This window comes from Schistocerca americana, chromosome 5 (genome assembly GCF_021461395.2).
Source record: "Schistocerca americana isolate TAMUIC-IGC-003095 chromosome 5, iqSchAmer2.1, whole genome shotgun sequence".
NCBI lineage: Eukaryota > Metazoa > Arthropoda > Insecta > Orthoptera > Acrididae > Schistocerca > Schistocerca americana.
Window position 1 is genome coordinate 529,650,555 of NC_060123.1, and position 26,140 is coordinate 529,676,694.

General features: G+C 40.7%; 1 protein-coding gene across 2 annotated transcripts in view; it reads left to right on the forward strand.

The window, feature by feature from the left end:
• The window catches only part of LOC124616061 (WD repeat-containing protein 89), a 263,783-nt gene that overhangs the window by 193,636 nt on the left and 44,007 nt on the right, over nt 1–26,140 (forward strand). For both annotated transcript variants that reach the window (XM_047144296.1, XM_047144295.1), the window contains exon 11: nt 17,088–17,174. The gene's annotated coding sequence lies outside the window, so the exon portion shown is untranslated. The remainder of the gene's footprint in view (nt 1–17,087; nt 17,175–26,140) is intronic.

The following is a 26,140-nucleotide window of genomic DNA, read 5'->3' on the forward strand; positions in this document are numbered from 1 at the left end:
TTCCTTATTCTCGCTTCCTACATAGGTATACTTGATGTAAAATTATCATAGCTTTTATATCCTTATGTACCTATGCGAAATAGAATCATTTTTCTGATACATATATTTCCTATATATACATATTAATAAATAGCTACATGATAGTTTTTCCAAGTAACTAGGCGACGTATTTCCTATATATACGTATTAATAAATATCTACATGATAGTTTTTCCAAGTAACTAGGCGATGTAGAACCATCACAATAATCAACCATAAGTGCATATTTCTCTATGTGCACAGTCTTTCCCCCTACAACACTTGACGGTTCTCACATCCTTTTAATTTGTACTTTTTTGTTTGTGTCTTCGTGTTATGGTGTGTGTATGTGGAAGTGTGTTTGTGTAGCCTGATTCTTCGGCCTACATATATGAAATAAGTTGAAGGTTATTGGAAACCACGGAAAATAAGAGGGACTTCAGCGATAGAAGTATATGCATATGGAAAGAGGGAAAGATAGACCGGTACTCAGATGAGAAGTAAGAAAGGAAAAAGTAGAAATGGTTGCTAAGATTGAAGAAGAGAAAGAAAATAGCCCCAAAGACAGGAAACCCTTTCCACCCCCCTTCCCCAGGATCACCACTTGTCCGGTACTTGAGTGAGAAACCGGAGGTGGTATGATGTTAAATGTCTCCTACAGAACAGACATTCTCACCTTCACGTTTGAAGTCCTGAAGAAAAATCTTAGCAACCCGTATGGAATGGCAAATGGTGGAGAATCAGTCACACTTGTCTGTGAGGGTTGTCTGAAAGATGTGGTGTGTGTTTAGTTCTAGTCATGCTTGTACTTGCACTACCCTCCCCCTTCTAAAACTAATACAAACCCTCCCATCCACTTCATGTCTCCTAAAAGGTATAAAATGTTCTATAAACATAGAAAATTATACACTACGATAACATAGTTGTTTAGTCATTCAGTTTATACCACACTTTTATACACACATAAAATCCTGTATTCATTTTATTTTGTCTCGACATCATTCGGTTTAAACAGTACCCTCATATTAAACCTTTCACTCAAATAATATATTATTCGTTTCATTTCACGTCTGTAGATTACCATTCATCTGTGATTCTCTTAAGTTCCCTACTTTACTGTCATCTCCGGTTTTGTATGTACTGAAATTTAAGAATTCAAGAATAGATTACAGAATAGTTTAAGATTTGAAGGGAATTTGGTGCCGGAAAAAACAGCACAGAAGAAACACCGAAAACAACTAGGGATCCGATGGTCGTGACTCCGCCCATTAACACAGAACGTTAACGTCCCTGGGAGACAGATGTGACCCCACCCGGATCCCACGGATCTGACATTAACCTCACTCGGTTACTTACGGACCAATACTTCTCGTTAAGTTTTGTGTGAAAACCCCCCCCACAACAAAACAGTTACCACTTTACTAGGAAACACAACCTCAGGTAAAGTTATTCTGTTTTTTACTCTATCCTGGATAAGTTTGAATTATTTCCATAAATTATCTATGCCTTTCTTCGAATCATTAAGTTCCAAAGCTAAATCTGAAGAAATGTTGTTAGTGGTTACCCTCTCGACCATCTTTATGTCTATCATCTCTTCTACTTGTTCCTCCTGTTTGCTTATATTTAAGTTTTCTGATGTTGCTAGTTTCTCTTTAAAGTCCCTTTCCTCGGTATCAACTCGTGTGTTAACGCCTGCAATTTGTGATTGGACTATAGGAATTAGTTTGTCCTGCTTTTCAACATTTTCCTTTAAAGTGTGTAACCTTTGTTTTACAGCATCAAATGTAACATTACATACACTTTGAAATGATCCTAGTTTTTCACTCAATTCAGACTCTACACTATTACATTTATCTTCAATATCAAATTCTAGTTTCTTTGCCAAATCCTGAAATCCAAATTAGTTACTCTATGTCTGACCAAAGGCAGTGAAGAACTGATTGACGTGACTACTTAAAGAGCTGTTAATTCACCTTTCAATTCTATCCTAAAATTTTCCACTTTAGTGGTTAAAATATCAAATTCAGTCTTCAAATTTCCCATACCTTCATGCAAGTTGCTAAATTCCTTATTTTGTTCATCTGCTTCCGCACTTAACAATCCTAAAGTCGTATTCTGAATGTCCAGTTTATTTTTTACTTGAACATAATAGAGGGAAACATTCCACTTGGGAAAAATATATCTAAAAACAAAGATGCTGTAATTTACCAAACGAAAGCGTTGGTATGTTGATAGGAGACAATAAAAAACACACAAATTTCAAGCTTTCGCAACCCACAGTTGCTTCATCAGGAAAGAGGGAAGGAGAGGGAAAGACAAAAGGATGTGGGTTTTAAGGGAGAGGGTAAGGAGTCATCCCAATCCCGGGAGTGTGTGTGCAAGTGTATACCTGTCCCTTTTCCCCCTAAGGTAAGTCTTTCCGCCCCCGGGATTGGGATGACTCCTTACCCTCTCCCTTAAAACCCACATCCTTTCGTCTTTCGCTCTCCTTCCCTCTTGGTTGCGAAAGCTTGAAATTTGTGTGTGTGTTTGTGTGTTTTTTATTGTCTCCTATCAACATACAAACGCTTTTTTTTGGTAAGTTACAGCATCTTTATTATTTACTTGAATATTCACTGTGTCTATTTCTCTACTTAAATTAGCACTCTGTGCATCTAGCTTTTCACTTAAAAGTTACACTTTGTGCTCCTAGTTTTTCACTTAAATTCGCACTCAGTTCATCTTTCAAGGAAGCATTTTGAGCATTTAATTTTTTTCTTATCGTAGTAATTTGAGCATTTGACTCTGTTCTTAATGAGTCTAACCTTAGACTTAGTTCTTTGATTAAATTTGTTACTTCAGCCCAGTCTGGCATTTCCTTATTCACTGTCATAACCATGGCTGGTTCTGCTGGTTGCTGTTCTTGATGCATAACTTTATTGATTTTAGACCTAGTAATCATCTAAAAGAAAATTCACCACCGAGTACACTAATTACACTAACAGTTTATTGTTCAACAGTTAATTCAACTTTACCAAAGAATTATTGTTTTTCGCTCAGCCGGCGTAGAGTTCTAGCTGTGTTGGTGAGTAATCAGTGCCACTGGACAGCCGTGGCACTGGCAGCATTGAATGTTGGTTTCAGCATTGTCGTCGACGAACGGACGCGGAGTCAACACTGGTGAGCAGCAGCTGGTGCAGAGGGCGTCAGTGCCTGGTTACTGCATCGGCGCGATGTACGTTTGTGAAAACTGCTTACTCTCCACACCCAATCTTCTTAGTCGAAAAGTTGAGGTCTTCTCCCCAGCTCTGTGAAGTTAATCGTAGTTTTTGATTGAGATTTCAAATATATTACTTTGCAAGGTCACAAAAACATTTCCATGTATATACTTTAGCACCAGACTTTCAGGCCCAGCTATAAAATATAAATGGAAAATATTATCATCTAATCCTAGTATTTCACAAAACAAGAATAAGGATTTTTGGGCTATATTTCCCCGTATCTGAGGTTCACTGCCAGACCACTGGGAGCAGTATTGCCATTCTGTGCTTCTGTGTCGTAACATGAGCCTTGCACTTCTTATAATTCGGTATTCTGTATGGAAGTTCATTCATGCTTCATTGGTTAAAGGGCATATACATCTTCAGTTTAACTGCACAGTTATTCATTCATGTTAAAACCCACATAGTTATCTGAACTGAGGCTGTATAGGATACATTCAGTTTCCCTGTCAGTTCTCTCTCTTCCATGCAGTTTTCCTGATGATAAAATGACAGTGGGCAACAGAAAAAGGAGAGCTGCATTTTGTTGTGTGGTTGCTTCTGTGTTGCTTCTTTAATTCTTTCTGAAAAATCTGATTGAAGGTGGTTTATTTTCTTCATTTTACCATCACGAGTCTCATCAGGATACGTGACTGCCTTTTTTGTTTTTTACACATACACAAACAAAACGCACACACACACACACACACACACACACACACACACACAGCTAGAATGTGATCCTAGAAGTCTTCAATAAAATCCAAAGGTGCATTATTTTTCATGGAGGTAAAGATGTCAGCAGGTTGAGGTTTAGGTAACACGTGTATGTGAGAATTGTACAGTCATAAGAGGGAACTGCACAGGTTATCATTGATATAGGCTTGTCTGTTGTACAGGTGGCAGACTTGCCAGAAATACACAATTACCGTAGGTAATCATAACATTTATTGCTCAGATGTTTTGTCACACATGATAAGCTGTGCATCTAAACTGAAAGTGGAGCCCTTAAGGACAACAGAAACCAATATCCTACTAATAAAATGGATTCATGCCAATAGAAGTGGAAAAATTACTGTAAGTGGAAGTGTATTGCATGAGGAGGTCCAAGAAATCTCCAAGGAGTTTTGGAGTGATGATTTCAGTGCATCAAATGGCTGGCAGACTCGATTTTTTGAGGAAAAGACGTCGTAACCTCTGTTACCAAACTTTAATTTTATGTGATCCCAGGAACATTTTCAATCATGGTGGAACTGGGGTCATCTACAATTCATTTCCCTTCAAAACCATAGCCCTACTCTGTCCAGGGGGGTGGGTGTTTTGGTGGGGGTGGGGGTGAGGGGGATGATGGCTCTAATGTGTGTTAATCGTGGTGGCATTGTAATGTTTCCACTGTTAATATTGGGAATTTTAAACTTTCAGGTGATTAAATAAATAAAAACTGCTGTTCATCTACAACCTGATAAGCGATGCTTGGGTGACTACTGAAGTTTGTATGAAGTTTCTTAGGAGTTTATTTATTGCGATGAGTGCATCAAGAAGAAAGATGATTCTTATTATTGCCAGTCCTGCACACCCAAAAGGTAACAACATTCCTCATTCCTACGAATGTTGATGTTGTGTTTCTCCCAGCAAACTCTACAAACAGACTCTACACCTTGTCACAGTTCACCCTGTGAGAGCTAAACATAGAATGGCTGTTGTGCAGAGGTCAATTTTGTTCCTCAAAAGAAAGAATGTAATGAGAACGAATATTTTAGATGCTTTGCTTTTGTTTGTTCGTGTCTGGAAATGCTGTAACTCAACAGATTGTCTTGAACACTGCTGGTGTTGTGGGTCAATATCAGTTGCCAGGGAAGAAGATAAAGATGATTTCCCTGAATGCTGTTGAACATATTCCATCAAGTGTGACATTCGAGGACTTCGTTGTGATGACATCCTGGCTTTTGCACATCAGGTTGTCAGGTTAATGTAAAGGATTGTGATGCTTTAATAATGAATCAAGCAAAGCTGGTAGAAGGTTGGGAGGGGAGGGGGGGAAGCTAATGTTGATGATGGTGATTGTGATGGTGGTGATGATGATGATGATGATGATGATGATGATGATGATGATGAGGAGGAGGAGGAGTGATTCAGATGCACTAAGTTTTGCTGCAGTGGTTAGAAACAATTTTTCCTTATTCGGTGCAAACGAGTTGGTTCTAGCCCAGTATCAGCCAGCTAGAGCAACAACTCTCATCAGCAAACTACATTTCTCGATTTTTTAAAAATAGAGGATAGTATTTAAAGATTTTTCCATTTCATGTGAGTGTATTAGTTGAATAAAACAACTTCTGAATATAAACAATTTCTTCCTCTTTCTGGGGTGCTGCCATTAAATTGAGACACCAGTTGGTGATTTTATGTGTGACTTTAAAATAAATGCCTATCAAACTAATGAAAAATATCTGGTACTAAGATATATGTTTTAGGATTTTCTAGAGCCAAATCATGCATTTCTGAATAAATAGTCCCATCTGTACAGCCCCAAAATCTCCAAATTGTGATTGTGATTAACTTTGCTAGCACATTGAAGCCAAACCCCTCTAAAAGAAAACACGCATTTAAAGAAAAAATGTTTTGGCTCTCAGAGATTCATTAAAAAGCAGTTTACCGTAGCATTTGCCACAATGGGGTGGTGTCTCATAATTACCTTGATGTCATTAACAAAACATGTTGTATGTAGATGTAATGAAGTTGCTTAATGTACATTTAATCTTGTGCTTGTTAAGGTACAGCCAGTCTCTGATGAAAAGCTGCTAACATAGGGGAAGATTACCGATCCTTGTGGACTGCTGGTTGCTTTCTCCATTTCACAAATACAGACTCTATTGTTCAGAGGACCATTTTGCCATAACAGTGATCCTTGGATTTCTTAATAATGTTGTCAGTTGGATGATGATAGCTGTGACAACCATATATGCCTCATGCAACTAAAGGTAGAAAGATCAGTATTTGCTCCAGTGCAATTCATAGGATGGACAACAATTCCAAGATCCTCATTACTGCTGTCCATATCTCTGCAGAGGACAACACAGTAACATGGGGGGGGGGGGGGTTGTTATTGTTATGATCTTCAGTCCAAAGACTGATTTGCTGCAGCTCTTCATACTAGTCTGTCATTTGCACTCCTCTTCATCTCTGCTTAACTACGGCGGCCTACTTTCTTTTGAACCTGGTTACTCTGTGTACTAGGCTTGGCCTCCTTGTTAAACCTGTACAATCACCCCCCCCCCCCCCCCCCCCTCCAAACACACACACACACACACCAAATAAACAAATAATCAGGCTGTCCCATTAATTTCTTTCCTTCTTTCTTTATTTCCAAGCTAATCATCAGCATTATTCTGTTGTACCGTGTTTCAGAAGCTTATGTTATCATCTTGTCTGAACTGTTTATTCTCCACAATTCACTTCTGTACAAGTCTACACTCAAGACAAATATTTCCGGAAAAGTCTTCCTGATAGTAAATTTATTTTTAATATTAATAAATTTCTCTTTTTTAGGCATGATTTTCTTTCATTGCCAACCTGCATTTTTAATCCTCTCTACTTTGGCATTTCAGTTATTTTGCTGCCCAAATAGCAAAATTTGTCTACTAAGTTTGAAGGAAAGCCACAAGTTGCAGTTAACATTTTTTATAGACCAGTTTTGCTCAGTTTAACTGGAGCATCACCAGAAAGTGTGGAATTCACACTGTGGAATTTTTATAAACATGTGGAATCTTAAATTGACATAAAAACAGTTACATTATGATAATTTCTGTTCAAAATAGTTCGCTAATTAAAGTGCCGGTGTCACAGTTCGTTGTATAACAGTACTTGTAACATTGTGGTCAGGTGCATCCAAAGTGAATGTACTATTTTTTACAGACCAAGTCAAAGTCTTTGTATGTATTTGTTTGAATTTACCTCATGGAAAATCATTTTAATTTTCTTACCATATTGTTATCAAACTGTGTTAAATTACTGTCATTTGTTATGAAATATGTTTAAATTGTCATATAAAACACAAATTTAAACTTAATTCACAACTTTTATAGTGGTATGTGTAGACATATCATTCTTTCATAAGACAGATTTCATCATGCTGTAATTTTTTTTTTTTTTTTTTTTAAATACATCATCAAAAAATATAAATAGATGTCTTTAAAAAATACACTTTTGAAAATACTTCTGTAATGATAAAACATCTGGGAGTTAAAATTATGTCTTGACAACAGCTCTGTAGTACTTTTTGAACACCTAGAATAAACCAGATAAAATAAATTGTTTTGATCATTTAATAAATTTTGCAATTTTGCCAAAAAAAGTGTCAAAGTACATATACTAGCTGAACTATCCCATGACTTTTGTCACCTCTGTGTAGTTGGCTGATACCATTGTCAATGTCAGAGATTAAGTTGGTCATATGATGACTTTTGTAATGTATAAAGTCATGTGCATCCAAAAATAATGTTGAATTTTTATTGAATTTACCTTGTCCTTTACTGCACGTCTTGGACTTGCTAGAGGCAAGGCGTAGTTCAGATTTTGTGAGAAGAAGAATGGTTACTAAGCCAAATCTCTCATAAATGTTAATTAACTGGTCTCTGCAAGTTATATATTTAAGTGAATATGAAGAAACTTATTGTGTTTTAAGTCAACTACTTTGTTAATCGACGAGTACTTTGACAATAATGTTTGTATATGTGCTCATCAGATTACGGAAATAAGAGATAATTATTATTTGCCGCACATGTCAAAGAATGTGGCGACCCAAGTGACAGGACCTGAAGAAAATGGAAATTTCAAGACAGAAACTGGAAGAAGATATTAGGTTTTGTTGTAGCAACCAGGCCTAACAAGATACAAGAACTGTTTCCAGTAATTGTATTGAGTCCAATAAACCAATGGAAGAAAGTTGAGAGTGCAACGCAGTAAAAGATGTGAAAAAGTAATACCGGGGATAAGACCTCAACTTTTCGACTAAGAAGATTAGGTGTGGAGAGTAAGCAGTTTTTACATGCGTACATTGTGCCGATGCAGTACCAGGCACCAATGTTGACTGCACCAGCTGCTGCTCACCATTTAAAGTATATTATAAAGAATACTGCAATTTAAATTCCAACCATGCAGCATTGGCTGAACTTTCAAAAATGACTAACCATACTTTTGGCAAGAGACAAGATAGCATGAAAATTATCCATACCACAGATAAAATGACTCTTTGTTAAATGAATTGGAGGAATTAGACATTTTTGTAGAAAAGAAGAGAAAGCTGCCAAATTTATTAAATCATTCAAATAAATTTAATTTACATGCAGTCTTCCAGTTGTCAAATTGCTATAGATAAGCCATCAAGACGTTATCTTAATTCCCTGCTGTTTTATCCGTACAGAAGTATTTTCAAAGGTGTATTTTTAAGTGTATATTTTAAATGATATATATGTAAAGATATTTCTAAAGACGTATTTTTTTGAGTAAGTATTTTAACAAATATTACAGAATAATGGAATTTGTCTAATGCAATAATGACACACTCCCATAAAAGTGACAATTCAAATTTAAATGTATATTTTCCTTGTCAAATGTATCTCGCGGAAAATGGCAAATATTTACCACTGTTTGCTAGGAATATGGTAATCAAATTGAATGGGTTTTCACAAGGTAAATTCAATGAAAATACAACATTATTTTTGGAAATTGACAACAGTATCAGCCAATTACACAGAGGTGACAAAAGTCATGTGATAGCGATATGCACAATAAAGATAGCAGTAGTATTGGGAACACATGCCATAAAAGGGCAGCACATGGTTGGAGCTGTCATTTGTACTCAGATGATTCATGTGAAAAGGTCTTCGGTGTGATTATGGCTGCACAATGGGAATTAACAGATTTTGAATATGGAATACTTGTTGGAGCTAGATGCTTGAGGCGTTCCGTTTTAGAAATCTTTGGGGAATTCAATATTCTGAGGTCCACAGTGTCAAGAGTTTGCCAAGGATACCAAATTTCAGGCATTACTGTTCACCATGGACAACACAATGGCCGACAGCCTACAGTTAACGACTGAGAACAGAGAACTGAGAATAGAGTTGTCAGTGCTAACAGACAAGCAACACTGCATGAAATAAAAACAGAAATCAATGTGTGACATACTTTTTAGGATAGTGTGGCAAGATTTGGCACTAAGGTGTATGGTAGCAGAAGACCAATGTGAATGTCTTTGTGAACAGTGTGCATCTCTCCTGGGCTTGTGACCATATCGGTTGGTCCCTAGGTGACTGGAAAACAGTAGTCTGGTCAGATGAGTCCTTATTTCACTTGGTAATTTCTGATGGTAGGGTATGAGTGTGGTGCAGATCCCAAGAAGCCATGAACCCAGGTAGTCAACAAGGCACTGTGCAAACTAGTGGCAGTTCCATAGTGGTGAGGGACTGTGTCTACATGGAATAGAGTGGATCTTATGGTCCAACTAAACCAATGGTGGATTGGAAATGGTTATATTCAGGTACTTGGAAACCATTTGCAGCCATTCATGGACTTCATGTTCCCATGACAATATGCCATGCCCTGGGCCACAATTGTTCACTGGTGGGTTGAAGAACATTCAGAATGATTCGAGCGAATGATTTGGCCACCCAGATCATTCAACATAATCCCAACGAAAATTTATGGGACATAATTGAGAGGTCAGTTCATGCAAAAAATCCCACACTGGCAATAGTTTTGCAATTGTGGATGGCTATCGAGGCAGCATGGCTCTACTGAGGCAGCATGGCACTATATTTCTGCAGGGACTTCCAACAACTTGTTGAGTCCATGCCATGTTGAGTTGCTGCACTACAGCAGACAAAAGGAGGTCTGACACGATATTATGAGGTATCCCATGACTTTTCTCACCTCGGTATACTTTGAACAGAAAACATCATAATGTAACTTTGTCTGACAATTTAAGTGGGCATATTGTAACACTTTGTAAATTCCACACTTTCTCTTGATGCTCTTGTTGAACTGAGTGAAACCAGTCAGTTAAAAATACTGATTGCAGTTTATGACTATCCTACAAACTTAATTTTAATAGTCGGTGTTTCCTTTGCAGGCAATGCCCACTCTTGCTGAACTCATCTGCAGCTTTTAATGTCTCATTCCCTTAGTTAATTCCTTCAGCACTGCCTGATTTAATTGGACTACATTCCATTACCCTTATTTTACTTTTGTTAATGTTCATCTTATATTGTCTCCTCAAGACACTATCATTTCTGCTCTTTCAAGTCCTTATACCATTTCTGATAGAAATCGTCAACAAACCTCAAAGTTCTTATTTCTTGTCCTTGAATTTTAATTCCCCTTCCAAAATTCCGCTTAGATTCCTTCAAAATTTGCTCAGTATACCAAGTGAATTGTGATTGGATTACAATGCCTCACTGACTTCTCAATAACAGCTTGTTTTTTTTATGTCTTGTGACTTATACAATGGTAGTCTAGTTTCTGTGCAAGTTGTAGATAACTTTTTGCTTCCTGTATTTTATTCCTGATACCTACAGAATTTCAAAATGTGTATTCCAATCAGCAATCTCTTAACTCTACAAATGCTATAGATTTAGGTTTGCCTTTCTTTAACCTATCTTATTAGATAAGCCATAGGGTCACATTGCCTTGGGTGTCCTGCATTTCTGCGGAACCTAGAGTGATCTTCCCCAAGATGGGCTTCTACCAGTTTTTCAGTTATTCTGTAAATAATTCGTGTCAATAGTTTTCAACTGTGACTTATTACACTGATAGTTTAATAATATTCACACTTCTAAGCAAGTACTTTTTTTTAATTGGAATGTTACATTTTTCTTGAAATATGAGGATATTTCATATGTCTCATATACCTTATATGCCATGTGGATAGTTTTATTGTTGCTGGTTCCCCAAGGATCTCAATAATTCTGGCAGGATATCATCCACTCTAGGGGCCTCGTTTTGACTTAGGTCATTCTGTGCTCTGTGTGTATGTGTGTGTGCCTAATATAAATATATTTGCAGTATCATATCTCCCACCTCATTTTCATTTTCTTCGTCTTCCTTTTCTGTAGTAATAATGTAAAGTTCATTTCTGTTGTATAGCTTTTCTACATAGTACTTCCTCGAGCTTCCTCCAAAGGTCTCTTCAATTTTCCTATAGCCAACATCTAACTTTCTTCAAGACATGTACGTATCTACAACTGTGCATTTGTCCTCTAGCCATACCTACTTAAGCATTTCGCACTTTCTTGATCTTTTTTAAATGTGTGCATTCAACTTTTTTAATGTGTTTGCCCTTCTTCAATGAAATTAAATATCTCATGTATTATCCAATAACTTCTAATGAGTCTTGTCTTTTTGCCTACTTTATATTCTTCTGCCTTCACTGTCTCTTTAAGCAACCAGTTTGTTTTCTATTGTATTTTTTTCCTCAGATTTTGTCAATCATTGCCTAATGCTCCCTTTGAAACTTTCAACAATTTGTTGTTCTTTCAGTTTATGCAGGTCCCCTCTTGTTAATTTCCTACCTTTCTGCGATGTCTTTTAGTCTGAAGTTCACAACCAATAAATGTTGACCATAGTCTATCCTGCACCTGGAAATGTTTTTATTTTAAAATCTTTGTTTATCATGATATAATCAACCTGAAACCTTCCAATGTCTCCAGCTCTTTTCCACACATACAACCTTTTATCACGATGTGTATGCAGTGATTAAATGACGCTCTTTGCAAAACTCTAACAAGTGGCTTCTGTTTCATTTCTTTCCCCCAGTTACACTGCTACTATTTTTCCATGTCTTCCTTTTACTGTTGAATTCTAGTCTCCTTACACAATTAAAATTTTGTCTCCCTTAACTATTTGCATAATTTCTTTTATCTTGTCATTATTTGTTTCTCTTTCATCTTCATTTGTTCAGTTAGTAGATATATAAACTTGTGGAAGGTGTTGGGTTCATGTCTACCTTAGCTAAAGTAATGAGTTCACTATGTTATTCACAGGAACTTATATTTTTATTTTCCTTTTCATTATTAGACATACTCCTGTATTACTGCTATTTGATTTTATACCTATAACTCTGTACTCTCCTCCTCAGAAGCACTGCTCTTCCTGCCACAGAACTTCACCAATTCCCACTGTATCTTATTTCAACATATCCATTCTGCTTATTAAATTCTCAATGTAACTACCTGATTAAGGACATAATGTTCTATGCTCTGACCCATAGAATGCCAATTTTGTTTTTCCTGATGCCAATATTGTCTTGAGCAATCCCTGCCTGAAGACCTGAGAGGGAGAGACTGTTTTTACTTCCAGAGTATTTCATCCAAGAGGATGCCATCATCATTAAGTTATACGTTAGAGCTGCATTCTCTCAGGAAAAATGACGGATATAGTTTACTTTTTCTTTCAGCCTCTGCTGTAACAATACAGCATGGTCTTACTGGCTAAATGTAACAAGGGAAGATCAGTCATCCAGACTGCTGCCCCCTACAACTGCTGAAAAGGCTGCTTCCCCCTTCAGGAACCACAGGTTTGTCTGGCCTACCCACAGATAGCACTCTATTATGGTTGCACACACTGTAAAGCAATTTGTATTGTGGCACGCAAGCCATCTGAACTCAAAAAGTTCCATAGTTCTTGGGGGAAGGGGGGGGAGTGGGGAGGGCAGGAGAACTAAGAAGTCATACCTTTTGGTTTGGCAGCCCACACATCAGTCTAATTTTGTACAGACAAATGCCAAGCTAATGACCTTTGCTTGGTGTGTGACTACTGGTGTTATGTCATATTAGTTCTATACTTTATTGTAGCCTTACATGTGTGTTGGTTGGTCATGCGGTGACCATTACAGAGGAATGGAAAAGCCATTCTTCTAGTCTTCAGGATGGTGTTCGCCTGCCCCACCTGGGCTCTGTAGGTTTGATAGATTGGCAAGGGGTATAGGAGATCATTGGAGGAGTAAGGGAGCTGCAGGAACACAGATTGGGTGCCTGTAAATTCTTTTATTATTCCAACATGCACTTGTTTAGAGGAGCAGCCTAGTACTGATCCATGACATCTGTGTTCTGCGATGTGGCCAGATTTCATTCAATATTCTGGCTCCCAGAGAGAAGTATTGTTGTGGGGATTGTAGCAGTTGCAAGGCTCGGTGCTGCCTAAGTGTGGAGTGACCTTGTATAGTAAACCTTTCCCCAGAGGAATTGTGTCAAGAGCTGATGTGGCCAACTGGTGTTGTTACATTGCTACTGAAGTGGCCTTATGTTGCCTGTGTGGAAGTATTCTGAGTGCAGGATTGATGGCTGGGTTGTGCTGGTGCTTGCAGGTGCCAGTGACTTGGTGCTTGGGCTCGGCCAAGGGTGAGGGTTGCTGGGGGTTGGCCCATTGGGATACGAAGGAGGTAGCCAGATATGAAACCTGGACCAGTGTCTGAGTGGCAGCAGCTTGGCATAAGGTGCTGGAGAAGTCTCATGGTGGAAGCCGGAATGGCAACGGTTGACTTCTCAGTGACTTGCCTATTTGACCGATGATCCAATGACTAGCTTGGCTCGATGGCCAGTACTTACATACAGCAAAGCGAGTCTCTTTTGGCACTGCAGCTGCCAGAGTCATGTTTGCTGCATACCAAAGTTCCCCTGCTTGGTAAGCAGGTGGACAGTGACACTGCAGTGCAATAGTGCATCAGTGTCTTGCCACAAGTGGCCCACTAATTAGACCTGTGTCTTGACACTGTTCGCTACTTCAAAGAATTCAGTTCAGTGGCTCTAGTCAGTGACTGTTCCAGAAACTAGCACGAGACCACCTAAAATGTGTACCAGAGATGCAGTATCAGTCATACACTATACACCTTTAAATTCATTTATGCAATATCAGTCGTACACTATACGCATTTAAATTCCTTTTTGTCATTCACTTATTGCAGCAGTCTTCAAGCTGCCCCACTGAGGAATGCTAACGTTCTTTCTGGCTGGATCTTTGACTTGTCCCTTTTGACAGCAGTACCGAACTGTCTGGCAGGAATATTGGTGTGGAAGTCTGGGAGGCATCCTACAACAGTATTCCCACTAACATCATGAACGTCTGTACCCACTCTTTTCCATGTGTTCCTTTTTTCAACTCTATACTTATCCATAACAACATATACTCACCTTCTTTGGCTTAGTAATCCCGTCCTTCACAAGACATACTATCCTTACGGTAGGAAAAATTAAGCATACAAGTTCAGAACAGAAATCTTAAACTGAATTATTTACAGAAAGTAAAGAGTCTGTGGTGAAGTCACTACATTCACATTTCTGATCATAGTGCTAGGAGAACTCTTGCTTAACCTCTAACTTCAACTCTCAGCTCCCGAGAGGCCCATACAATGTATCGTGGTTCATGAGCCTTGCAATGCTATTGATGTATTTAACCACAGGCACTATACCAGTTACAATCTGTGCTCCCTAATACAACTTTGTAATACTCCATAACCCTTTCTCCTTAAAATAACTCCCCAATACTCGTATATGTTCTCCCATTATGCAATATACTGATTTGAATAGTTGTTTTCATGCCCACTGAACTGGAGGGATTTGGGGTGTTATAATGATGACATCATGATCAGTGGCACATCTTGCATCAGTGGTGTCTCAGTGCTTGCTACTGTGCTTTGAGTCAGTTTTCATGTTGGGGGGGGGGGGGGGGGGGAGGATTATCGCTGTGACACTTACCTATGTTTTAATTTGACAGAATTGTACCATGGTTTACAACTACCTCACTAGAAAACAGAATAAGCAAAAAGAGTGAGGAGAAGAAACTAAAGGAAGAGAACAGCTATGCACATGACCCTGGCACTCTGTGGACATCAAACCACATATCTACTAGCATAAACTCTTGAAGAACTACTAAATTCCTAATTCATATACCAACATTATTGTCAACAAACTATGCCTAAAATTACCTAATATCTGCATTGATGTAAACTTCTTTGGTACACAGAGCCTTCCTTGTCTCAACCAAGTACCATCCCTGCCCGACCTGGCATATCTCCTTTCTTCTGGCATACCACATCACGTGAATCAGTGCATAGGACCACATGACACACTAGGTTACATTGTGTACACACAACAAATGTTATTGTTTTATCCCTTTAACCCTTCCCAGATACCACAATCAAATCTGTACCTGAAATAATGAAAAACATGATGGTGCGTAGAGGGCATATCCAAGGAACAAATTATATGAAGACCCCATGAGTGGTTACAAAATGCACATGCTGTTACCTGCTTACATTGCCGATGACCATAGCGCCATTGCCAATCCTGCTTCTGACGCCAACATGTAGCATTTGGTGTGTGCAATGGCTGATACAAATGGGTGGAAGAACTGTTCTTTTAGTTTTCAGGGTGGCATTTGGCTCCACCTCATGAGCATCGTAGGTTTGGTGTATTTGTGAGGGCTACAGGAGTCTGTTGAAAGAGTAAGGTAGCTGCAACAAGACAAATTATGTGCATGTAAACTTTAAACTCTTATTATTGTTCTGACATGCTTGAGTAATTACAGAAGCATGGTTTCATCAAGTGATGCAGCATGGTATTGATTCATGCTGTCTCTGTTCCGGAGCATGGTCGGGCTTCAGTCTCACGGGAGAAACATTGTCATGGAGATGGCAATAGCTGTTAGGCTAAGTGCAGTCTGAGTGCAGAGTGATCTTGTATAACGAAGAATTACCCAGGAGTGCTGTGTCAGATACTGATGCAGCCGACTGGATTTTTGTACTAGCGATGCAGTCGGCTGAGTACAGGATATGTTGGCCGGTGATGGCTGTCCAGCAAAATGGTTCAAATGGCTCTGAGCACTATGGGACTTAACATCTGAGGTCATCAGTCCCCTAGAACTTAGAACTACTTAAACCTAACTAACCTAAGGACATCACACACATCCATGCCCGAGGCAGGATCCGAACCTGCGACCGTAGCAGTCACGCGGTTCCGGACTGAAGCGCCTAGAACCGCTCAGCCACCGTGGCCGGCGCTGTCCAGCATTTGCGGGTTTCCAGTAGCTGGGCTTGGTTGCAGGCGAGGTCTGCTTGTGGTTGGCTTGTTGGGAAGTGACAGAGACATTCACGTTTGAGCCTAATACCTGTGTCTGCATTGGCAGCTCATGGCAGAAGATGATACAGCGATGGTTGACGATTTTGTGACTGATGCACCAATGAACTGCTGACTTGCCTGGCCATACAATCAGTAATTATATGTAACATAGTGGTCTGTTGTGATGCTTTGGCTGCTAGAGCCACATTTGCTGTGTATTAAAGTGCTCCTGGATACTGTGAGCACTGGGGCACTGACCTGCAGGCAGACAGCGATGCTGTGGCACAACACTTGATCTATGTGTTGCCACCAGTGGCCTGCTTTTCAGTGTTGAGACATTTTACTAGATCTGTCTTTACACTCAACAGTCAATATCAAAGCCTGAAGGTAATCAGCGAGTGCTCTATTGAAATATGATAAAGCTTTAATGGCATCATCTCAAGCAACATCCATGGAGTCTTTGCAGTTGCTTCTTATTACATTAGAGGAAAACATAGTAAATCCCCCCCCTCCCTCCCCCCCTTTTAGTTATGTGACTTAAGAATTTAATTTAGAGTAGTTTGCCTCAGCCTTCAAATTGCTGATTAATTGTTTTTATTTTCTTCTTCTTCTTTTTTTTCTTCTTCTTCTTTCTCTCCACCGGTTTCATCAGACGGTATTTTCTCCACACAAACCTCCAAAGAAAGGACATGTATGATATATTCACGAATAATTGCTGTTTCAGGATCAAGTTTTATTAACGGGCGGAGAAGGTGGTTTCCTTAGTTTGTGGACACGTGACGATGAATCTAATACTGGCCATCAAACAAAGGTATGTAGTTAATGTTCTTAGCTCTTCGTAATGGATTTTTGTCTTCAATACTGATCAATATAAGTCTATATAATCTCATATTACTAGTAAACCAATATTTTATGTATGTGCTTCACAAATAAAGATAAGCTAAAGAAACAGTAAAGCCTACTAATCATCATTAAGAGAGCTGATATCTCTGCAGATTGGTTTAAACATTTTAGTCAGCCATGAAATTAAAAAATTGACCCTGGCAGTAGTTTGTAGTCCTTTACATGCTCATATGAGATTTTGTTATGACTTTATACACTCCTGGAAATTGAAATAAGAACACCGTGAATTCATTGTCCCAGGAAGGGGAAACTTTATTGACACATTCCTGGGGTCAGATACATCACATGATCACACTGACAGAACCACAGGCACATAGACACAGGCAACAGAGCATGCACAATGTCGGCACTAGTACAGTGTATATCCACCTTTCGCAGCAATGCAGGCTGCTATTCTCCCATGGAGACGATCGTAGAGAAGCTGGATGTAGTCCTGTGGAACGGCTTGCCATGCCATTTCCACCTGGCGCCTCAGTTGGACCAGCGTTCATGCTGGACGTGCAGACCACGTGAGACGACGCTTCATCCAGTCCCAAACATGCTCAATGGGGGACAGATCCGGAGATCTTGCTGGCCAGGGTAGTTGACTTACACCTTCTAGAGCACGTTGGGTGGCACAGGATACATGCGGACGTGCATTGTCCTGTTGGAACAGCAAGTTCCCTTGCCGGTCTAGGAATGGTAGAACGATGGGTTCGATGACGGTTTGGATGTACCGTGCACTATTCAGTGTCCCATCGACGATCACCAGTGGTGTACGGCCAGTGAAGGAGATCGCTCCCCACACCATGATGCCGGGTGTTGGCCCTGTGTGCCTCGGTCGTATGCAGTCCTGATTGTGGCGCTCACCTGCACGGCGCCAAACACGCATACGACCATCATTGGCACCAAGGCAGAAGCGACTCTCATCGCTGAAGACGACACGTCTCCATTCGTCCCTCCATTCACGCCTGTCGCGACACCACTGGAGGCGGGCTGCACGATGTTGGGGCGTGAGCGGAAGACGGCCTAACAGTGTGCGGGACCATAGCCCAGCTTCATGGAGACGGTTGCGAATGGTCCTCGCCGATACCCCAGGAGCAACAGTGTCCCTAATTTGCTGGGAAGTGGCGGTGCAGTCCCCTACGGCACTGCGTAGGATCCTACGGTCTTGGCGTGCATCCGTGCGTCGCTGCGGTCCGGTCCCAGGTCGACGGGCACGTGCACCTTCCGCCGACCACTGGCGACAACATCGATGTACTGTGGAGACCTCACGCCCCACGTGTTGAGCAATTCGGCGGTACGTCCACCCGGCCTCCCGCATGCCCACTATACGCCCTCGCTCAAAGTCCGTCAACTGCACATACGGTTCACGTCCACGCTGTCGCTGCATGCTACCAGTGTTAAAGACTGCGATGGAGCTCCGTATGCCACGGCAAACTGGCTGACACTGACGGCGGCAGTGCACAAATGCTGCGCAGCTAGCGCCATTCGACGGCCAACACCGCGGTTCCTGGTGTGTCCGCTGTGCCGTGCGTGTGATCATTGCTTGTACAGCCCTCTCGCAGTGTCCGGAGCAAGTATGGTGGGTCTGACACACCGGTGTCAATGTGTTCTTTTTTCCATTTCCAGGAGTGTATATAGAGAGAGGTTGGGTATAACTTCCATGTTTTCTAAGTCTCTCTTTACTCTTCTGTTTATCACCACACGCAGTAGAACTTGCTAACTGTGCAGCAACATCACAGTCACTACCTGTCTATGGTTCACCAACTTTACTTGCTAACTGCTGTAGACTATTCCTAATTTACTTTGGGTTGAAAACCATAGGTCTGAGGAGGATCTCATCTTTTCAGGCAGCCAAATATATTTTAAACAAAGGAGCTAACTTTGCTTTTTATTCATACATTTCGTAGCTCTGGCGTTACAACCATTAGCCAGAAAGATAACCGTCAGACTACTTATTCCATGAAATTTTAGGAATGCAGCCAGATTATGTCGACTTCTTGCTATGACATTTCATGACAACTGTTCGGTGATCTTGAGGTGAGTGTTTTGCACTGGAGATTGCTAGTTCACATCACTGACTTAATACCAAAACTTGGTGTGGAGACACACCCATGAAGGCAGTTGCTACACGAGCGACCTCTATCGAGTTTCCTGCCCTCTTCGAATGTTGCTCTATGTGTGTTGTGTAGGCACATGTGTAATGGTGATACTAAGTGTGCACTCTCTTGTCTGAATGCGTGCTCACCAAGTTGAAATTCAGATGTCAAAATTAATGAAATTAACTGGTGCTAGACATTTCATTAGTCATCCTTTTTCTCTGAAGAAATTAAAGAAAACATTGAGTCCCATGTCTTATTCAGCAGACAGCTGCCACTACAATTAATAAGACCTTCTGTGCAAACATATTTTTACCATTTCATTAATAATTGAATCGCAGAAAGATCTCATCAAGGCCAAGCTATCCATGACATAAAATCCATGGAATGTCCTGTGTATATACAGTGCTCGGCCATGGCTGACTTACTGGGCTGTGAAAGACAAGTGTAATGATCATTTTCAATGCATATTTCATATTCTGTGTGTATTATCTGACCAGTGTAGGCTTTGCCACAATGGCAAGGTATTGTGTACATTCCAACCTTTCGCAATCCCAGATTGTCCTTTAGTGAACCGAGAAGAGCACAAGACTTTGTGGGTGGGTGAAATATTACTTTGATGTAATGTCTCCTAAGATTCTGTCTAATTTTGACAAAATATTGCCAACATATGTGAGGAATACTATTTTCTTGAACCACTCCTTCTCCCTTTGATTGTATGAGTGGTGAAATTTCTTCTTCCTTAAAGCTGTGCTGATCTGGTGTGGAGAATATCTATTATCTTTGAACACAGATTGTAGATGTTCCATCTTCTTTGCAAGGTTATCTCCATCAGACACGACATGTGGCTGATGCATCAATGTTCGAAGGATGCCCATAGTTTATGATGGGTAGTGGCAGCTGGACATTTGCAGATACAGGCCTGCATATGTGAGTTTATGGTAAACAGTGATCCATCCACTTTCCAGCAGACCAAGATGTCTGGAAATGGCAGACAGCCTTCTCTGCTTCCATTGTAAATTTTATATTCTTGCAGTTAGACTGCATATGCTACAAAAAGAGTGGCAGTTCTTCTTCACTGTGGAGCCACACTACAAAAGTATCATGTACAAATCCTCAGCCAAATCAAGTGCCCTCTCCTCATCGTCTTCCATAAGAAAGTTTGCCACCAGAGAGGAGAGAGGACTGTCCATTACAACACTATCAATTTGCTCAAAATATTCACTATTGAATAAAAAGTTGGTTGAGGATAGGACATGATAAAATAGCACTGTTATAATGGCTTTAAACTTACTGCTGATGAGTGACAACGAATGCAAGAGAGGATCCAGTGAAAAATGAGATGTCATCATAGCTTACTAATAAGTCTGACTTGTTGAGTCAAAATGACATTAGTCTATTAACAAAGTCACCTGAGTTGCAACTATGATGGGAGCGCTTCCCCACAAAACGTCTCGGTATAGACGCAAGATGTTTAGCTAAGTCATGCGTTGGAGTACTGATATTGCTCACAATAGGACGTAATGGAAGACCTTCTTTATATATCACTGGAAGAACATATATAATCCATGTTGGAAAAGTGCTGTGACATCTTAATCTCTTCACAACTCTTGTGGAATGGAAGATGAATTCAACAAGACTAACATTTTTCTTTCCACTCTCTCTGTATGGTCTTTATCAATCTCCCATTACTTTGATTCACTTAACAAGCTATAAATAGTCTGGTCATAGATTGTGTGTAACAACAGCACAGTGGAGTTTCCCTTATTCACTGGAAAGACAAAGTGTGTGGCTTGTTTCACATCTTATTTCTTCTGCTGCGCCACTGGGAAGAGTTCTGATATGCTCTTCAACAGCACTAATAAAATCAATTAAAGGCAAGGATCTAGGCATAGGCGCGAAGTCCAAGTGTTTCCCAAGCCATGACAGTGTCACATAGCCCAAAACCTTATTCATAAAACTGACCATGCAGTGTCAAAAATCATCTTCTTGTCGTAACATTGCTGATGGTTCGGCAAACTTGGAAGTTTGTCTTGTAGCAGACTCCTTATAGAACCGTCTGATTTTGCCCAATCCATGCTGTTGTCACATTCCCAAGAGAGAGATGGGACGTTGGAAGCATTCTCTACGTGCAGATAAAAAAGCTGGTTTGAAATGGTATCCAGTTCACAGCTTGCCTTACGTGTGATGAACTTTGCAGTGGCAGTCTTGATAAAATGTGTCACTCTGGCAAACTTTGGATTGAAGCCGTTGTCCTGGCACTTCATTAAAAAACACAAAGAATGTAACAATCTTTCTGGCTTGTTACATAACTTATCCAACCTCTGGATGTGTGACGCTATCTCCGCAGTGAAGAGGTATCTTATGTGATTCTTGAAATTTTCCCAGCATAAGACTACTGTATGAAGTTCTGGGATTGAAGCCAGATTACATGGACAACTAGACATGATATTTCGCCTGGCAACCATTCAGCCATCTTCAGATAAATGTTTTGCACCGGAGATTGCCAGTTCACAATCGCTAACTTTATTCTAAAAATTGTCATGGAGATGTATGCACAAAGGCAGTTCCTAGATGAGCAGCCTCTATCAAATTTCAGCCTCTTCAAATATTGCTCTATCTGTGGTGCACATGCGTAATGGTAATACTACAGGCACACTCTGTCAGAATGCATGCTCACTGAGTTGAAATTCAGATGTCAAAATTAATAAAATTGACTGTCACTTTATGTACCATTAGTGGTGGTGGTGGTGGTTTTTGGGGGAAGGAGACCAGACAGCGAGGTCATCGGTCTCATCGGATTAGGGAAGGACGGGGAAGGAAGTCGGCCGTGCCCTTTGAAAGGAACCATCCCGGTATTTGCCTGGAGCGATTTAGGAAAATCACGGAAAACCTAAATCAGGATGGCCGGACGCGGGATTGAACCGTCGTCCTCCCGAATGCGAGTCCAGTGGTACCATTAGTAATAAAATGTTTCCTGTCTGAACAAATTCAAGAAATCACTGGGTCTCACGCCTTATCCAATTGAAAGCCGCTATCGTGATTAATAAGATCTTCCACCAAATGTATTTCAACTGATTCTGTAATAAATGATGGCTCGATCTTCACACATATGCCTACAACCTTGCCCTTAACGGATTTTATTAGTACTGTTGAAGATATCAGACTTCTTCCCAGTCAGAAGAATTAAGATGTGAAACATGGCATGTACTTACGAGGGCTTCACCTCGAAAGAGTAATGTTTCCTCCATGGAAAGAGCCACACTACGCAAGCTACGACATGATCCTTACATGGTGGTCATAGCTTGTTGAGTAAACCAATGTACCAGAAGATTGATAAAGACCCCCACAGAGAGAGTAGAATGCCAAATATCAGCATTGTTGAATTCTTCTTCCCTTCCAAAAGAAGTTACGTAAAGATTAATACCTCACAGTTCTGTTCCACCATGGTTATATGGTCTAAAAAGAAACACAAAGAAGGTCTTCCGTTATGTACTATTGTGAGCAATATCAGTGATCCAGTGTATGACTTAGCTAGATATCTTGCATCTGTACTCAGATCTTTTGTGAGCAAATGCCTGTGTCATATTTGCAACTCCTGTGACTATTAACAGACTGAAGTCACTTTGACTCAACAAGCTACCATGTCATCTCACTCTCCACTAGGGTCCCTCTCCTACATTCATTGTCACTCATCAGCAGTAAGTTCAAAGCCAGTATGCTGGCTGCTGTGGCCGAGTGGTTCTAGGCACCTCAGTCTGGAAACACACGACTGCTACGGTCGCAGGTTCGAATTCAACATTGAATATTTTGAGCAAATTGAGTGTTGCCATGGATAGTTTCTCTCCCTTCTGGTAGCTAACTTTCTTATGGAAGACTATGAGGAGAGGGCACTTGGTTTGGCTGAACTTAAATTTTCTGGCTATATGTAGGTGATACTTCTGTAGTGTGGCCGCACAGTGAAGAAGAACTGTCATGTGTTGTGCAGCACCTGAATTCTATCCATGACAATATAAAATTTACAATGGAAGTGGAGAAGGGTGACTTCCTGCTGTTCTGGACAACTTGCTCAGTCGGAAAGTGCATGGATCATTGGGGAATTCCATTTACCGTAAGCCCACACATACAGACTTGTATTTGCAGAGGTCCAGCTGCCACCACTCATCAAAAAATAGGGATGTCATTTGAACACTTGTGCACCAGCCACAAGTTGTGTCTGATAGAGACAGCCTTGCAAAAGGAGCTAGAACATCTACAGTGTGTGTTCAAAGATAATGAATACTCTTCACATCGAAACAGAACCAACCCACATGATCAAGAGGATACGGAGCTGATTAAGTCCCGACCATTCCTCCCATATGTTGGCAGTATTTCATTGAAATTAGCCAGAATTTTTAAGGAAACATTATGTCAAAGTAATCTTACTCCTGCCTACAAAGACTTGTGCTCTTCTTGGTTCAGTATATGACGATTTGGAATTGTGGGGAGCTGAAAACTACAGAGTACCTTGCTAGTGTGGCAAAGTCTACACTGAACAATGGAAACTCCATGTAGAAACGTCAACAATTAGGAAAAGATAGATTGCTACTTAGCCCAAAGAAGGCACATTAAGTTGCAGAGACAGGCACAATCAAAAGACACTTATACGAAGCTTTTGATCACAACCTTCATCAACAAAAGAGAAACAGAGAGAGACACACAAGCAGGCTACTCCATCTTTTTGAACCAGTTCAGGCACTTTCCTTGGCAAAAACTCACTCTCACTAATGGTCAATTGTGAATGGTCGATTTCAATTTATTGGGAGAATCTTAGGAAAGAGTGGATTACCTGGAAAGGAGATTGCATACAAGATGCTGGTGTGATCTATTCTTGAGTACTGCTTGAGTGTTTGGGATCTGTAGCAGAAGACATGGAAGCAATTCAGAGTCAGCCTGCTAGATTTGTTACCAGTATGTAAGTGCTACGGAGAGGCTTCGGGAACTCAGATGGGAATCCATTGAGGGAAGGCAATGTTCTTTTCGAGAAGCACTGTTGAGAAAATTTAGGAAACCAGCATTTCAAGCTGACTGCTGAATGATTCTTCTGCCACCAACATACATTGCGCATAATGACCATGAAGATAAGATACGAGAATTAGGGCTCATACGGAGGAATATAGAGAGGCATTTTTCCCTCGCTCTATTTGTGAGTGGAACAGAAAAGGAAATGACTAGTAGTGGTACAGGATACCCTCCAACATGCACCATATGTGGCTTGCGGAGTATCTATGTAGATGTAGATATAGATGTAAACCATGGAATTCCCCCAGATGGCCTAGCCATAAAAATTCCTTTCTCTGGAACCCACCCCTCCTTTCACTATGAACTTCACCTTTTCAGATTATGCCAGCACCTGGCCCTCATAAACCTGGTATAACAAAAACATATCTCCATGGCATGGGCACCCCAATTCACCTCTGCTCCCTTTGCAGGATGCTACTATTGTGCAATTCCTGCTCCATACATCACATCTCTGAAACTGAGCCCCTCCCTCTCCAGCACCTGGAGGAACGTTTCCAGACACCACCTCCCTAAGTTACCCAACTTGCTATCATACTGCCTGAGGGCACCACTATCCAACCCCTATCCTACCCACAGTGTTCCTCCTCACCATCCCTCATAGCAGCTAAACCCTACCTAGCTGATCTTTTCAACTTGCCACATCTCCTAATACTCCCAGCACTCCAACAAATCCAGAGATAAAACATTCCTTAACACCGTTGATAACCTTTCCACCAAAACCCTCAGCTCCACAGAGTTTCAGTCCTATTGAAAGGCCTTACCATTAACCCCAAACCCAAATTTAACCATGTGGGACTTATCAAAGACCTATTCTCCTTCTCCTGATCCCTGCAGTGGATGCACTTCTTTGCTGCCAATCCCTCCAACCAAAACAAACGTAATTCCAATTTTGAACCCTACCTCGCCCAGTTCATGACACTATCCAACCATGATCCACCCCTCCCCCCTTCCCATATAACCACTCCCTGATAACCTTCCAGGAATTCCTTACCTCCTTTCCCAGGTCCCTTACTCAGAATAGCTACCTTTCAGCAGAAGAAAAACTTGCCATATGCAACCTCAAAACAAATCGTGACTTAATCATCTTGCCTGCAGACAAAAGGTTCCACCACTGTTGTTATGATTCGCAGTGACTACATGGCGGAAGGCCTCCACAATTTATCAGATTCCTCCACCTATAAATTTTGCCAGAGTGATCCAATTGCAGAAGTCCAACACAATCTCCAATTCCTGCTTTAGGCTTTAGCCTTAGGCCCTTTCCAGAACCTCTCCCATGAATCCATTTGACTCCTCACCCCTATGGCATCCTGCACACCCGTCTTTTACATGCTCCCCAAAATCCGCAAACCCAACAACCCTGGCTTGTTGAAAGAATTTCAGCCCTCATTGACCAACGCCTCCAACCAATTGCCAATAATCTAGCCTCCCACATCAAAGATGTCAGCCACTTCCTTCACTGACTCTTCACCATCCCCACCCCTTAACGTCCCAGATCGCTACTCGTCACTGTTGACTCCACCACCATATACATCAACATCCCTCATGCCCATGGTCATTCCAGCATTGAACACTCCTTTCCCAATCCTTCAGACTCCAGACCCACTACTTCATTTCTCATCCACATTGTATATCTTAATCCTAACCCAAACCTACTTATGCTTTGAAGGAGATGCACTGCTGGTGAATTCACCTTCAGACACTGTCCTGGACATATCGTGGGTGGATTCACTTT